Here is a 16,168-nt window from a genome sequence, read left to right as displayed (position 1 = left end):
GTGATTGAGGGATTCAGTGTCTCAGGGGCTTCCTTGGACAAAATTCACTCCATTGGAGGGGCCCCTGGAACATGTCCTCTTCTCAGAACAGGCAGGAATCCTGAAAACACAGAGCAGCATGTGGTGGTGCTAGTGGGTATTTTTTCACTGAATCAATTATTGTACCATGACACACAGAAGAAGCTGAGATGCTAGGAGGGGGATCTCCAAACCTATCTTCAAACTGGAGGCCTTGTTCCCTTGAATATTGTTGCGTGAAACTACACTTGGAAGGGAAGAGGTGTGTCATGAATATTTTTTCTGCAGAGCACAAAGTGCTGTGTAGAGACGTTGTGCAAGCTCGTCCCAGGACATGGAGCACAAGGACACAGTGACCTGATTCTCAGCCCTGCTCTTGGGGCATCACACTGTCTCCACCCCTGACATATGGTGAGTCCCTCACAGCTGTCCTCAAGCGTAGGGTCACATGACCTGAATCTGTCCAATCTGCATGTCCCATCCTCCCTGGCTACCGTGATGGGCTCAGGACTTGGGCAGTGACCAATCAGGGCCCAGGGCCGGGACTCACGCTGCAATCAATGGGAAGAGGAGCTCCGGTCCTTCTGGGAGGGGCGGGGCCGGTGAGGTTCGTCTACAGCAGTGGGAGGAGCGTGAGTTCAGTCTGGGGCGATTGGTGACCTTTCTGCTCCTGTCAGGGCAGAGGCACTGGCGTGAGAATGAGGGCGCTGCTGAGCCCAGGTTTTGAGAGCGCTGGCTCCTGCTGTGGTCCCGAAGCTCCACCTGAGACTGTAGGGAAGCCATCTGCCTGTGAATCCTCCTGCTTATCTGTGAGCTTGTGGAACCACACTGGTTTTTCTGTCCAACGGGCAAAGTGGAAACCCTGCAAATGCAAGTGTGTGGGTTTTGGCTGTCTTCAGGGAAGAAACACCAGATGGCACTGGGAGACTCCAGTCTAATCTGGATTCAGGGAATATCTCTTGAAAGTGAAGGGACAAGTCCTTCAGTCGTGTCCGACTCTTTGCGACCCCATAGACTGTAGGATCCATGGAATTGTGCAGGCCAGAATACTGGAAAGGGCAGCCTTTCCCTTCTCCAAGGGATCTTCCAAACCCAGGGGTCGAACCCAGGTCTCTGCATGCAGGCAGATTCTTTACCAGCTGAGCCACGAAGAGGCCCAAGAATACTGGACTGGGTAGCCTGACCCTTCTGCAGCAGATCAAGATTTCCTGACCGAGGAATCAAACTGGGCTCTCCTGCAATGCAGGAGGATACTTCACCAGCTGAGGTATCAGGGAAGCCCAATATCTCTTAAGACCAGCTACTCATTGTAGGATTCCCCTAAAGAGTCTTCACAGGTTTAAGGTAGCAACCTGCTAAGGTAGCAATCGATGTCCTTATTCTAGAGGACAAAACTGAGACTCTAAGAAGGGGGTAACTCAGCTATAGCAAGGAAGTGTGTACCCAGACAAACCCCACAGTTCCTGCTGTTAGAACTCAGGGAGGCCACATGGTGAAGCTTGTCTGTGTGACGGGCTAAGGCACCCGGCCCACACTGGGTGCTGCGGGGACCTGACTTGGGAACTGCTGTCTGGCAGCTCAGAGACTCACAAGATCAGTTTACACTGAAGAAAGGAATGGCACCTCCCTTCATCCACCCCACCATACCGTCCAGGTCCTCCCACACCCTGCTCCGTTTCTCTTGCTGTCTGAGGAAATTAGAGTCATGCTCCGGTGACCACATTGGCTGTCCAATGTTCACAGGCTACCACTGGAGCTGCTAAAGGAGAGGCCAAGAGCCTTTGGCCCTGAGTATCTCTCTTTCCTTTGCACCATCGAGGCCCTCCTCCACACTTGCACACCAGAGGCCTTTTCTGAGATGCGCAGGGACCCTCCCTCAGTTTGCAACAGGTTGTATCCACTGCTGTCCTTCCAATGTCTCCCTGGAATCTCAGTCATGTGCTCCTTTGCCTGCATGAAGAGACAGAGGTGACTGTGAATCCAAAGCTCAGATCTGACAGATTATTCACAGTGTAAAGGCTGAAGTAGGCTCCAGGGTCCAGAACTAGTGCTTGAGCCAAAGTGACTCCACAGGCGTTGGGGTGCCAGGGGAGGCTTCTGGCTCTAGTGGGGATGGGGTCAGTTTCTTGAGGTTCTGAAGGTCCACTGTGTGCAGGTTCATGGTGCATAGAGAAGAGAAGGTCGAGTCTACGCTGGAGGTGGTCGCAGCTCATGGCTGAGCCAGCTGCCTTCTTGAGGGAGGGATGTGGGGCAGAGGAAGAGACCCAGGTGTGCTCCCTCGTGTGGTACCCGGGGCATGTTGACACCAGACTAAACGATTACACAGTGATGACCATCGCTGCTGTCTGCAAAGGGTTTACACTGGCATGTCTTCATCTGAGAGGTCAGGCCGTCTCGAAACTACACTGACCATGAGCATGGCCTGTCCACCCTCACATGATTCTTCTCTTCCTTACTGAACATTCATTTCCAAGAGTGTTTTTGGGCCATAGGATGTTGGGTTTTCTCTAGCTTTGTCCAATGAGGAATGCTTTTTGGTCGTTGGTGTTGTTCATTTTCCAGCTCTCTCTTTTGGCTTCTGTGAATTTGTTTGTGGAACAGGAAGAGCTCCGCATCTCCCTTCTGGCTGAGATGTCACATTTACAACAGCAATGCCTACATGGAAGTTCGGACCACATTTGCCGAAAGGGCTTTGTTTTGCAGATGACATCTTTAAAGTACCTACACTGTTTTTTTTTTCAGTTACCCAAAGGCTACTTCAAATGAAATTAAAACAAGAATTCTCAAGTTTAGTCTCACAGTATGTAGAGAGTCAGAAAAATCCCCTGGAGAAGGGAAAAGTTACCCACTCCAGTATTCTGGCCTAGATAATTACGTGGCCTGTGAAAACCATGGGGCTGCAAATAGTTTAACAAGACTAAGCAACTATAACTTTCACATTCTGTCAGAAAAAAATCCATTTTTCTATCATTTCAGTGATTGGCATTGATTGCGGACACCCAGAAAATGGGAAGAAATGGAGAAAGAAGACGACTAAATGTCAGATGGGGAAGGGAGGAATGGGGAATGCTTGACATGAATCCAGGCTTTGCTGGAGGCCAGTGCTAGTGGGGGGATAGAATGAGAGAGTTCGAATGTAGACATTGGTGATGGTTACACAGCATTGTGAAGGACATAATATCCCTAAATCGCATCAATTAGAGTAAAATTTATTAACAAATCTTAACAGGAAAAAAATATATAAAGCCATAACAAAAAAGTAAAACATCAGAAGAAAGCTACACACAAACCAGATGCAAATAAGCTCAGGGGAAGGGCACTCAATCTGCCCTGGGTGGGGAGCGAGTTGATGGCATCCATGGGCAGCAGACAGGGATGGAGGCTGCAGAGCCAACTGCTCCACTGGACGAGGTGTTTCCAGAAAGGGCTCTGGGTCTCTGTCCTGAGTGGGGGCCAGTTCTCCCTGCAGGGGTGGGTCAGTGGGTCTTGGGCATCTGGGTCTTGGGCAGGAGCCAGGGCAGGCTCTCCCTGCAGAGGTGGTGACTCATCCCCTGACTCGAGTTCTCCTGCCAAAGCTCAAGCGGGTACAGGTGCAGGTGGAGGTGGATGTTCCTGCTGAGGGGGTGGGACATCAGTGCCTGTGGCTGGGGGTCCTTCAGACACAGATGTGCTATATGCCCAGTGTGCTGGCCAGTACCCTGCTGGCCCAGTGTCTTTGGGAAGGGAAGTCTCAGGTCTTGATCTCCCCTCAGTGGACCCCTGGATCCTGCACCTGTAGCAACCACTGCTGTAGGGACAATAGTTGGAAGTAAAGCCTGGTTGTAATTAGAGGCCAGTGCTAGAGCTGTGAGAGAAGAGAAGGTTACTCATTGCCAGCATTTTGATGTGTGTATACGGGGACAGAAGCTTCCCAGAGAATCCCAAAGAATACCCAGCATAGGATGCACTCTGACTGCAGTGTGAAAGGTGGGTGGTGTGAAGCCAGCCTTTGTTCCAGGCCCAGACCCAGCTCTGTGGGACTCCTCCCTGTGTAGCTCACCACCTTCTCCCCACACATGCACATGCACAGCCCCAACGTCCTCACCTCTATGCTCTGCTGTACTGGGCTCCAGGTCCTCTTGCTGCCCCAGAGGCAGGGTTTCTCAGGGCTCTAGGTCAGAGCTGATTGTGCTGAGCTCCATGGCAGCCTGAGACTGGGCCCTGGGGTGTGTCCTGGCTGGTGTCTGGGCAGCAGGCTTTCCCTGCTTCCTCTTCATTCCCAGTTGGGCTGACACCTCCATATGCACGCTCACCTGGAGCCTGCACTGGGCCTTACAGGCTGAGGGGTGGTGGTCCAACCCCTCTCTTGGGAGGTGCATGGAGTGTCCCTTTCATTGGGCACATCCAGTGGGAAACTGAAATGACAGTGATCATCAGCCATCCCTGCTTGAAGTTTTCCAAGCTGGGCCTAGCCAATATGGCTGCTGCTTCTACCCACTCGAACTCCTGCTCCCACAACGAGCGAGATGAGTGTCTGCTCAGATACCCACCCGGGATGAAGGAGACCCACCTGAAGGCGTGAGGTCAGCCTGGGCAGCCAGCCCTGCCTGGACTCTCCCCATCCCACCCAGCCTGCTCTCCCCTGTGGTGTGGACACAACTGGCCCACAGGCTTCTGACTCACATATGCCTAGGCTTGCTTGAAGCTGACACACTCTGAGAAACCCCCATCCACACTCAGAGTGAAAGGACTCATGGTTACCCAGGTGCGATGGGAGAGAGGACTTGGCCCGGCCTCGGGCTCCTGTGTTACCTTCCTGTTCCTTTGGGCAAAGGGCCAGAGGCTTCTCGGGTTGGGGGGTGGCAGGTGGAGCTGAGCCAGCTTTGACCGTGTTCCCACACACTATGCCTGTGAGATCTCCCGAGGCCCCGGCGTCTGGGCAGGGGCAAACAGCAGAACATCTTGGCAGCAAGTGATCTGGCTGTGGGCTCCTCTCCACTGTGGAGGCCTGGATACCCGGGTTCCGGTTCTGTTGGGTTCTGTTGCCAGGAAGTGTCATCATTTCCTGGGTTTGTTGCCGAGGTCCCTTACAGAAAGCTTCCCAAGGGAACCTCTGGGTTTCTTACTGCTCACCCACTCCCTTAGGCCATGTGCAGACACAGTGACTACCACACAGCCCACTCCTCAGCCTTGGGAGCTCTGGGTGTAGCCAGGGCCTGAGCTCTGAGGACACAGCTACTGTCAGACCAGACTCCTCCTCCTCATCTTTGATGTGGCCCTGGACAAGCCATGTGCTCCTCTGGGTTTCTCATCTCTCCATCTGCATTCTCCCATCCCTGCCTGGGTCTCTTGGCCTACAAACAGCTCCAGTGCCTCTTTACCCCATGGGTTGGTATCACATGGAGCTTGTGCACTGAGACTTCACGCAGGAAGGATTCAATACAGGGCTGACCTAACACAAAATGGGGCAGAAACAGGCCTGGATGGGCTTTGGGACCTAGAAAAGGCACTCCCCTTACTGCCTATTTCTTGACCCCTGCATTCAGAGGACCGGAAAGTAATATTCATACATTGCCCCCTCTGATATCAACCTTCCTCGTCCTCCTCTTCCATTGAAATTCTGGTTCAAGTGTCCCATCTCAGCCTCTAGGAGAGGGGGACGCTGCCCCTACACTTGCTCCATGCATCCCTGTGTTTTACTCTCATCACCTTGGGTCATTTCCCCCCTTGCAGGGTGAATAGGCACTGTCATTGGTTCAAACCTCAAGATAGATTCATGCAAATTCTGTGAAACCTACTCATTTCCTCTCTCCATCGTTCAGTCTGTCTCTCTAGATCCGTCTCTTTCTTAACCTTTCTAAATTCAATCTGTCTCTCCCTCTCTGTGTCTCTCCTGTGGATGCATTCATGCATGTATGCATGTATATTGCTCACTTAGGGTTAGGCTTTAGGGTTTAGTTTAGAGTGAGATAAAGGTTTGGGGTTGGAGTTAGTGTTAGGGGAAGGGATAGGTCTGGTGGTATTTCTGGGAGACTTGGTGTGAGTTCTTAGTCTGTTTTACGTATGAACCCCTTATCAGATATTCTGCTTGCAAATATTCTTTCAAGTTCAGTTTGCTACCATTTTGATTTGCGAATGCTTAGCTTTTCTGTTGCAAAGCTGTTCAGTTGGATGGAAGCCCATTGGTGTACTTTGGTTTCCTGTTTTCTTTCCTTAAAGAGACCCATTTTTGCTTCCCCCCACCACATGTTCAGAAGCCCCTGACATTTAGGAGCCTATGGCCCATGCTTATTTCAAGGAGTTTCATAACTTGAGACTTTGTGTTGATAATGTTTCACTGAATCTGAGGTGTTATGAGACCAAAAGCCAATGTGATTGTTCAGATGTAACCATCTAATTTTCCCATGGCCTTTTATTGAAGAAGCTCTTCTTCCCATTTGTGTATTCTCCCCTCCTTTGTCATAGATGAATTGACCACAGAAGCTTGGGTTTATTTCTGGACTCTCAACTCTATTCCATGGATCTCATTCTGTGTGTTTTATTTATTACCAGTACCATGCTGTCCTGATGATCCTAGTGTTGTAGTCTAATTGGCTATCAGGCAGCCTGGTATGTCCATTTCAGGGCTTTTCACCGGATTGTATCGACTATTTGGCTCCTTTGTGTTTCCATACACATTTTGGAATTCTTTTTTATAATGCCCTAAGAACATCTGTTGGTATTTTGAGAGGAAGAGCATGGACCCTCTGGATTGTCCCACAGTGTGGGTGGAGGTGGGTGACATCATTTTACCAATAGGAATTCTTCTGATCCATGAGCACAGCTTATTTTCCATTGGATTGTGTGGGCTTCACCTTCTTTCACCCGTCTCTTGCAGTTCCCTGAGAACAGGTGCTTCCCTCCTGGGTCAGATGGACTCCTAGGTTTTTCCTTTCAGTGAATGTAATTGTCAATGGGGTTGATACTTGCCTTCTCATTCTAAGTATTTGCTGTGAGTGTTAGAAATACAAACGATTTCTCTTCCCCTTCCTGTCCATCTGTCTGAGCCTCCAGGTAGAACAGGCCATTCAGGGTCACACAGGGCTTGGGGGGTGGAGCTAGACCGTGTTTCTCAGGCCCTCAGTGCTGGGCATCATTTGGTGTACTCTGTGTACCTTCCTTAGCCTGGTGTCCCTTCAGACCTTTCCTTCAGGCTCATTTGTGTTAATGTTCTTTGTGTATTAGGAGACAAATCCTTTATAAGTATGCAAATATTTGTCTCCCAGTTTGTGATGTGTCCTTTGCATTTTTCATAAAGTCTTTACTAGAGTACAAATCTTTGATTTTACAAAATTCACTGTATTCCTTTGTTATTCTTAGTGTACTGCCTTTTTGTATAGTGTGTGAAGACTCAGAGCTCATGTCTAATATTTTCTTGATTTCCTTCTGGATTTGTGATAGGTTTTGCATGGAAAATATGTCTAGGAATAAGTTGAAGTGAATTTGTTGTAAGGTGTCAGGTTTCCATCTACATTCATGTCATCCCCTCTGGTTTCCAAATTCATTCCTCCTAAACTCTTTTGGAGACCTTATCAGTGGTTTTTCAGTTAGAATTTCCACAGTTTAATGGATTCAGCAGTTCTACCAGCAGGGACACAGCAGTTCTACCAGCAGGGACACTGTGTCCAGTGAAAGGTGAGTCGGGTATGGCCTCACTTTCAGCACTGATCCCCAGGTTGGGTTGACAGGTCGCTGATCTTACATCTGTGAGCCACAGGCCACAGGCATTCTTATGTGCCCTTGGCTGTGTGAGGAGCTGAAGGGAGTTTAGTCTCCGCAGGCGCCCACCAGCCCTTCGGCTTTGGACCGCCAAAGATGAGCATCTAAGATGAAGGGAAAAACTTTGCCATAAGTGGAGTGGGATCCACCCTGAGGATGGGCTCTGATAGTAAAGAGATGCACCTGTGGTACCTTGATGCGTCCTGCACATTCTTCTCCCAGAGAGAGAGAGATGTCTATGGGCTCTGCTAGGCCCTCTGCTCCCTCTTGTCACCATACTGAGCACCTAGCTCTGAGATGATGACCACTGCTCTCTGCACTGTGCTTACCTTTGCCTGCGTGTACATCCGAAGTCTCAGGCCATCTCTGAGCTACACTAGCCATGTGCATTGCCTCTCATTGGACCTTCACATGCTTCTTCTGTTTCCTTACAGAATATTGATTTTTTAGAGCATTTGAGGGCCACAAGGATGTTGGGTCTTACTCTGGCCTTGTCTTATGAGGAATGCTTGTCCCTTTGTTGGTGTGGGTTTATCTTTCCTGTTCTCCTGCTTGGTTTATTTTTGTGAGTTTGTTTGTGGCAGTGGAAGAACTAAGCATTTCCCTTTTGGCTGAGGTGTCACACTTACAACAGCAGTGCCTACCCATCTTTGCCAAAAAGGCTTCATTTTGCAGATGACATCTCAAAACCACCTGCGCTGCCCTTTCTGATACCAAAATGCTATTTCAAATGAAATCAAAAGCAAGAGTACCCTAGTCCAGTCTTAAATTATGTGGCAGTCAGAAAAAGCCACCTTTTCTATGGTTTCATTGGTAGGCGTTTATTGGAGTCATCCAGAATACGGGAAGAAACAGAGAAAGAGGAGGATTACAGGTTGTCAACAACGTCATATATGCAGATGATACCACTGCAATGGCAGAAGGCAGAGAGGAACTAAAGAGCCTCTTGATGAAGGTGAAAGAGGAGAATGAAAAATCTGGCTTAAAACTCAACATTCAAAAAACTATGATCATGTCATCTGGTCCCATCTCTTCATGGCAAATAGATGGGGAGAAGTAGGAACAGTGACAGATTTTATTTTCTTGGGTTCCAGAATCATTGTGGACGATGACTGCAACCATGTAATTTAAATATACTTGCTCCCTGGAAGGAAAGCCATAACAAACCTAGACACTGTATTAAAAAGCAGAGACAGCACTTTGCCAACAATTGACCATATAGCAAAGCTATGGTTTTTCCAGTAGTCATACTATATGGATGTGATAGTTGGACCATAAAAAAGGTTGAGCGCTGAAGAATCGATGCTTTCAAATTATGCTGGAGAAGACTTTTGAGAGTTTCTTGGACAGCAAGGCGATCAAACCAGTCTGTGCTAAAGAAAATCAGTCCTGAATATTCATTGGAAGGGCTGATGCTGAAGCTGATGCTCCAATAGTTTGCCCACCTGATGAGAAGAGCCAGCACATTGGAAACGACCTGGATGCTGGGAATGATTGAAAGCAAAAGAAGATGAGGGGGGCAGAGGATGAGATGGTTAGGTAGCATCCCTGACTCAATGGATATGCATTTGAGCAAACTGCAGGAGACAGTGGAGAACAGAGGAGCTTGGCTTGCTGCAGTTCACAGGGTTGCAAAAAGTCAGACACTACTCAGCGACTGAACAACAACAACGAGTCATTGTCTTGGCTCTTAAAATATGCTTAAGTTTTAGGTTTTAATGTATTTTGTCTTAAATTGTCTTCAGTAGTTTGCAATTGCTAGTATTTTAAAGATTACAACTGTTTGGATATTCTAAACTGATTGATAATATTTTTATTAATCTCAAAAAATTTTGGTAGTGACCTTGGTATTTTTATTTTTAACAATACTAAGCATATTAGGTGTTGCAAACCATGTTTCAATAAACTAATATTTACAAATATTTCTCTCTATGCTATGAGAAAATATCAAGCATGGCAATATTGTAATTTGAAAACAAGCTAAGAAGTATATTTTAGATGTGCTACAGATAATTTGTATTCTTTTAAATCCATGAAAGTAGAATTTAAAAAATTCTGATTTCAACATATTTAAAATATGAATATATTAATGTGTTTTCATAAACTTCCATCTTAGGTGTTTGAAAAATATTTTTTCAGTCACTTTTACATTCTATGCATATTGTCTGCCCATAGCATATGTTTAGTAAAGATCTTTGCCACAGTGAATAAGTGAATAATTCAGTGCCCTTGAGGATCAGGGAGGCAAACTCTATTCTATGCCACTAGTGAAAATAGACATTTTTATAACCTGACAGAGGGCATATGAAGAAAAAATAATGACAGCATGTTCATAATTGTAAGGGATCATGTGTCTCTCACCAGGCCCACCCTCCGTGTCCCCATCTCATTCAACTCCCTGGAGTGGAAGGTCCTTGTCACTGATACTTTCTTTTCCTTACACACGTGTTTCCATCTCTGAATCGTGCAGGGTTTCCTCCCACAAGACCATCGTGAGTCTGTAACAGACCCCAGAGCACACATTTCCTCCCAACCAGCCCCTTAAAACCAGCTCCAGCTATAAAATAAGCCTTGTTAACATATTACCTGAATGTAAATAATAAACTAGTGAATAAAACAAAAAAAGAAAGACAGATACAGAGAACAAACTAGTGGGAAGAAGGAAGAGGGAGGGGCAGTATAAGACTGGGAGATTAAGAGGTACAAAATTTTATGTTTAAGCTACAAGGAAATATTGTACACCACAGGGGATATAGCCAATGTTTTATAATAACTATAAACAGAGTGCATGCTCAGTCACCTCTGACTCTGCGACACTAAGAACTGTAGGCCGCCATGACCCTCTGTCCATGGGATTCTCCAGGCAAGAATACTGGAGTGGGTTGCCATTTCCTCCTTCTGGGGATCGTCCTGACCCAAGGATGGAACTTGCGTCTCCTGCATCTAATGCATTGAAAGGGCTTCTTTATCCATTGAGCCATTGGGAAAGGTCCCATAAATGGAGTATGCTGCTACTGCTAAGTCCGACTCTGTGTGACCCCAGAGATCCACCACGCTCCCTGGTCCCTGGGATTCTCCAGGCAAGAACACTGGAGTGGGCTGCCATTTCCCTCTCCAATGCATGAAAGTGAAGTTGCTCTGTCATGTCCGACTCTTTGCGACCCCATCGACTGCAGCCCACCGGGCTCCCTCGTTCCTGGGATTCTACAGCAAGAACACTGGAGTGGGCTGCCATTTCCCTCTCCAATGCATGAAAGTGAAGTTGCTCAGTGATGTCTGACTCTTCGCGACCCCATGGACTGCAGCCCACCAGGCGCCTCCATCCATGGGATTTTCCAGGCAAGAGTACTGGAGTGGGGTATAGTTTTAAAATTGTGAATCACTGTCTCACAGACCTTATTGTATATCATCTGTACTTCAATAAAAAAGATTTTAAATGAAAATATTTAAACAATAATATAGAAAGTAGAGAGGAAAACACAGGAGCTCCAGAAAAGGAAAGCTCTGTGCTGCTCAGTTCACTTCAGTTCAGTCGCTCAGTCATGTCTGACTCTTTGCGACCCCATGGACTGCAGCACTCTAGGCCTCCCTGTCCATCACCAACTCCCAGAGTTTACTCAAACTCATGTCCATCGAGTCGGTGATGCCATCCAGCCATCTCATCATCTGCCATCCCCTTCTCCTCCCACATTCACTCTTTCCCAGCATTGAGGTCTTTTCCAATGAATCAGTTTTTTGCATCAAGTGGCCAAAGTATTTGAGTTTCAGCTTCAGTATCAGTCCTTCCAATGAATATTCAGTACTGATTTCCGTTAGGATGGATTGGTTGGATCTCCTTGCTGTCCAAAGGCCTCTCAAGAGTCTTCCCCAACACCAAAGTTCAAAAGCATAAATTCTTCGGTGCTCAGCTTTCTTTATACTCCAGGTCTCACGTCCATACATGACTACTAGAAAAATCATAGCTTATACTAGACAGACCTTTGTTGGCAAAGTAATGTCTCTGTTTTTTAACATGCTGTCTAGGTTTCTCATAGCTTTTCTTCCAAGGAGCAAGCATCTTTTAATTTCATGGCTGCAGTCACCATCTGCAATGATTTTGGAACCCAAGAACATATAAAGTCTCTCATTGTTTCCATTGTTTATCCATGTATTTGCATTGAAGTGATGGGACCAGATGCCATGATCTTAGTTTTCTGAATGTTGAGTTTTAAGCCAGCTTTTTCACTCTCCTCTCTCACTTTCAACAGGAGGCTCTTTAGTTACTCTTCATTTTCTGCCATAAGGGTGGTGTCATCTGTTATCTGTGTATATGAGGTTATTGTTTCCCAGCAATCTTGATTCTGTGCTATTGTTTAAGAAAATGTCCTGGACAAGAGCCCCACAGCCTCTCCTCAGATGCTGTGGTGCCAACAGGGAGATTTCTTTTCCTTCAGACGTGGCCACACGTAGGCACTTGTCCCAAAGTCACTGTGATGCCCCCTCAGTCATCCTGGGGGCGGGGGGTGGGGAATCTTGGCCACAGGGAAGAATGGCCTGCCAGAAAGTGGACAGGTTGCTTTGGAACCCTGCACACGGAAGAAAGGGCGGGTTCTTGCGCCACCTGCCGGCCGTCTGATGGCAGAGCAGGACGCTCAGAACAGCATTTGGAGAGGGACATGCTCCCCACCCTCCCCCAACCCCTCTTGTCCAGGATTGATAAAATTACTAAATGTATCAATGTCCCAACCTCTCTGCTGATGACACTGGTGATGCCCTGCTCCCGTCATGCCTGCTTTCCTGCTGGACACGTGTCTCACCCCTTGGAACCACAGCCTAGAGAACAAGAGTCATCAGGTTTTTATGCCACCTGAAAAAAATCTCCTCTATTCCATCCCTAGAAAAGAACTGCGTGTTTCCACCATCAGATTTTCCACTGGATCATTAACCTGATTATAGAAATGGCTATCGAATACATGAAATGGTGCTCAACATCACTAACCATCAGGGAGATGCAAATCAAAACCCTACTGAGAGATCACCTTACGCCTCTTAGAATAGCTGTCATAAAAATGTTCAGAAATAAATGCTAGCAATAACCTGTAGGCAAAGGGAACCCTCTTGAAGTGTTGGTAGGAATGTAAATTGCTGCAATTGCTATGTAAAACAGTCAAAATATTAAAAACTTAGTTCAGAAGCATCAGTGAAGATGGCGGAGGAATAGGACGGGGAGACCACTTTCTCCCCCACAAATTCATCAAAAGAACACTTAAACGCTGAGTAAATTCCACAAAACAACTTCTGAATGCCGGCAGAGGACATCAGTCACCCAGAAAAGTAGCCCATTGTCTTCCAAAGGAGGTAGGAAAAATATAGAAGACAAAAAAGGAGACAAAAGAGGTAGGGATGGAGCTCCATCCTGGGAAGGGAGTATTAAAAAGAAGTTTCCAAACACCAGGAAACACTGTCACTGCTGAGTCTGTGGCAAGCCTTGAAACCACAGAGGGCAACATAACTGGGAGGGTAAATAAATAAATAATTAAGCCCCACAGATTACGTGCCCAACGGTAACTCCCCCGGTGAAGAAGCAGTGCAGACGCCTACACCTGCCACTAGCAAGACGGGGCTGGGCAGGGAGGCGCGGGCTGCATTGCTTAGAGTAAGGACCAGGCCTGAATGCCCCGAGGGCAATCTGAGGGAACCAGCTTGGGCTAGCAAACCAGACTGTGGGATAGCTACCACGTGAAAAGCCCTAACTTAAGACACGGCTAGGCCCGCTCACAGAACAAAGGACTGTACAGAGCTAGTCGGCTTCAGAACATCCCCCCTCCGGTGACAGGCAGCCAGAGCCAGAAAGGGGCAATCGCAGCCCCAGAGAGACATTATCTACCAAACTGCAAGCAGGCTTCTTTGCTAACTAAGACTATTTGGGGTTCTGGACAGTCAATATCTGCCTGAGAAGGTGCGCCGGTTGTACACCCAGAAAACCGAGTGGCAGGGACAGGGGAGGCAATAAGTCGCAGCAACAGCCCTCACCAAACACCTCATCACCTGAGCTGCTTGGACCTGGGAAGGGCACAAAACTCAGGACCAACCAAGTCTGTCCCTCTGAGGACTTCCTGATTGCTTGAACCTGAGCGGCTTAGACCTGGGAGGTGCATGCAGCCCAGGGCTGGCCTCGGACAGTTCCTAGCGGAGCAACATAGAGCCTGAGCAGTGTGGGCAGAAAGGGCACACACGCCGTGAGTGGGGGCAGGCCCAGTGTGGCTGAGACACTGCGAGCACACGCCAGTGTTATTTGTTTGGCATGTCCCTCCCTCCCCATAGCGCGACTGAACAAGTGAGCCTAAAAATACTATCTACCACTGCCCTCCTTTTGTCAGGGCAGAAATCAGACACTGAAGAGACCAGCAAACAGAATAAGCCAAAACAGAGGGAACTGCCTTGGAAGTGACAGGTGCAATAGATTAAAACCCTGTCGTTAGTACCGACTACATAGGAAGGGGCCTATAGTTCTTGAGAAATATACGCTGGACCAAGGAACTATCCAATAATGAACTGACCCCACACTGCCCACAACACCATCAGAGAAGGTCCTAGATATATTTTTTACTATTTTTACAATCATTCTTTTTAAAAATTTTAAAGTCCTCTATTACTCCTTTAATTTTCATTTTTATAACCTACTATTTGAAAAAATACCCTGTTTTTTAAAGCAAACTTCCTATATATATTTTTTATAATTTTTGTGACTTTTTTTTTAATATTGTATTTTTGAAAATCCAACCTCTACTGTAGATTTTTTAATCTTTGCTTTTTGGTATTTGTTATCAATTTTGTACCTTTAAGAACCCAATCTTCAGTACCAGTTTTTACTTGGGAGCAAGATAACTGGCTTGACTGCTTTCTCCCCATTTAGACTCTCCTTTTTCTCCACCAGGTCGCCTCTATCTCCTCCCTCCCTCTTCCCTTCTCTACCCAACTCTGTGAATCTCTTTGTGTGTTCCAGATGGTGGAGAACACTTAGGGAACTGATTACTGGCTGGATCAGTCTCTCTCCTTCTGATTCCCCTCTTTATCCTCCTGGCCACATCTGTCTCCTTCTTCCCTCTTCTCTGTACAACTTCATGAACATCTCTGAGTGGTCCAGACTGTGGAGTGCACATAAAGAAGTAATTACTGGCTTGCCCTCTCCTCTTATGATTCCACCTCGTTTCATTCAGGTCACCTCTAACTCCCTCCTCCCTCTTCTCTTCTCCATGTAACTCTGTGAACCTCTCTGGTTGTCCCTCACCATGGAGAAACTTTTCATCTTTAACCTAGATGTTTTATCAGTGGTGCTGTATAGATGGAGGAGTTTTGAGACTACTGTAAAAACAAGACTTAAAACCAGAAGCAGGAGGCTTAAGTCTAAATCCTGAGAACCCCAGAGACCTCCTGACTCCAGGGAACATTAATTGACAGGAACTTATCAAACACCTGCATACCTACACTGAAACCAAGCACCATCCACGGGCCAACAAGTTCTCCAGCACCACAGGAACACAGTCCAATATACAGGGTGCCCAAAGTTACTCCAAACCCATTGACATCTCATAACTCATTACTGGGCACTTCATTGCACTCCAGAGAGAAATCCAGCTCCACCCACCAGAACACCGACACAAGCTTCCCTAACCAGGAAACCTTGACAAGCCATCTGTACAACCCCACCCACAGCAAGAAAACTCTACAATAAAGAGAGCCCCACAAACTGCCAGAATACAGAAAGGCCATTCCAAACTCAGCAATATAAACAAGATGAAGAGACAGGAATACTCAGCAGGTAAAGGAACAGGACAGGACAGTTCAGTTCGGTCACTCAGTCGTGTCCGACTCTTTGCGACCCCATGAATCACATCACGCCAGGCCTCCCTGTCCATCACCACCTCCCGGAGTTCACTCAGACTCAAACCCATCGAGCCAGTGATGCCATCCAGCCATCTCATCCTCGGTCGTCCCCTTCTCCTCCTGCCCCCAATCCCTCCCAGCATCAGAGTCTTTTCCAATGAGTCAACTCTTCTCATGAGGTGGCCAAAGTACTGGAATTTCAGCTTTCACATCATTCCTTCCAAAGAAATCCCAGGGCTGATCTCCTTCAGAATGGACTGGTTGGATCTCCTTGCAGTCCAAGGGACCCTCAAGAGTCTTCTCCAACACCGCAGTTCGAAAGCATCAATTCTTCGGCACTCTGCCTTCTTCACAGTCCAACTCTCACATCCATACATGACCACAGGAAAAACCATAGCCTTGACTATATGGTCCTTAGTCGGCAAAGTAATGTACTTTTGAATATACTATCTAGGTTGGTCATAACTTTTCTTCCAAGGAGTAAACGTCTTTTAAATATACTTTTAATTTCATGGCTGCAGTCACCATCTGCGGTGATTTTGGAGCC

This window comes from Oryx dammah, unplaced genomic scaffold (assembly GCF_014754425.2).
Source record: "Oryx dammah isolate SB20612 unplaced genomic scaffold, SCBI_Odam_1.1 HiC_scaffold_7, whole genome shotgun sequence".
Taxonomy (NCBI): domain Eukaryota; kingdom Metazoa; phylum Chordata; class Mammalia; order Artiodactyla; family Bovidae; genus Oryx; species Oryx dammah.
Note: the sequence above shows the minus strand (reverse complement) of the source record.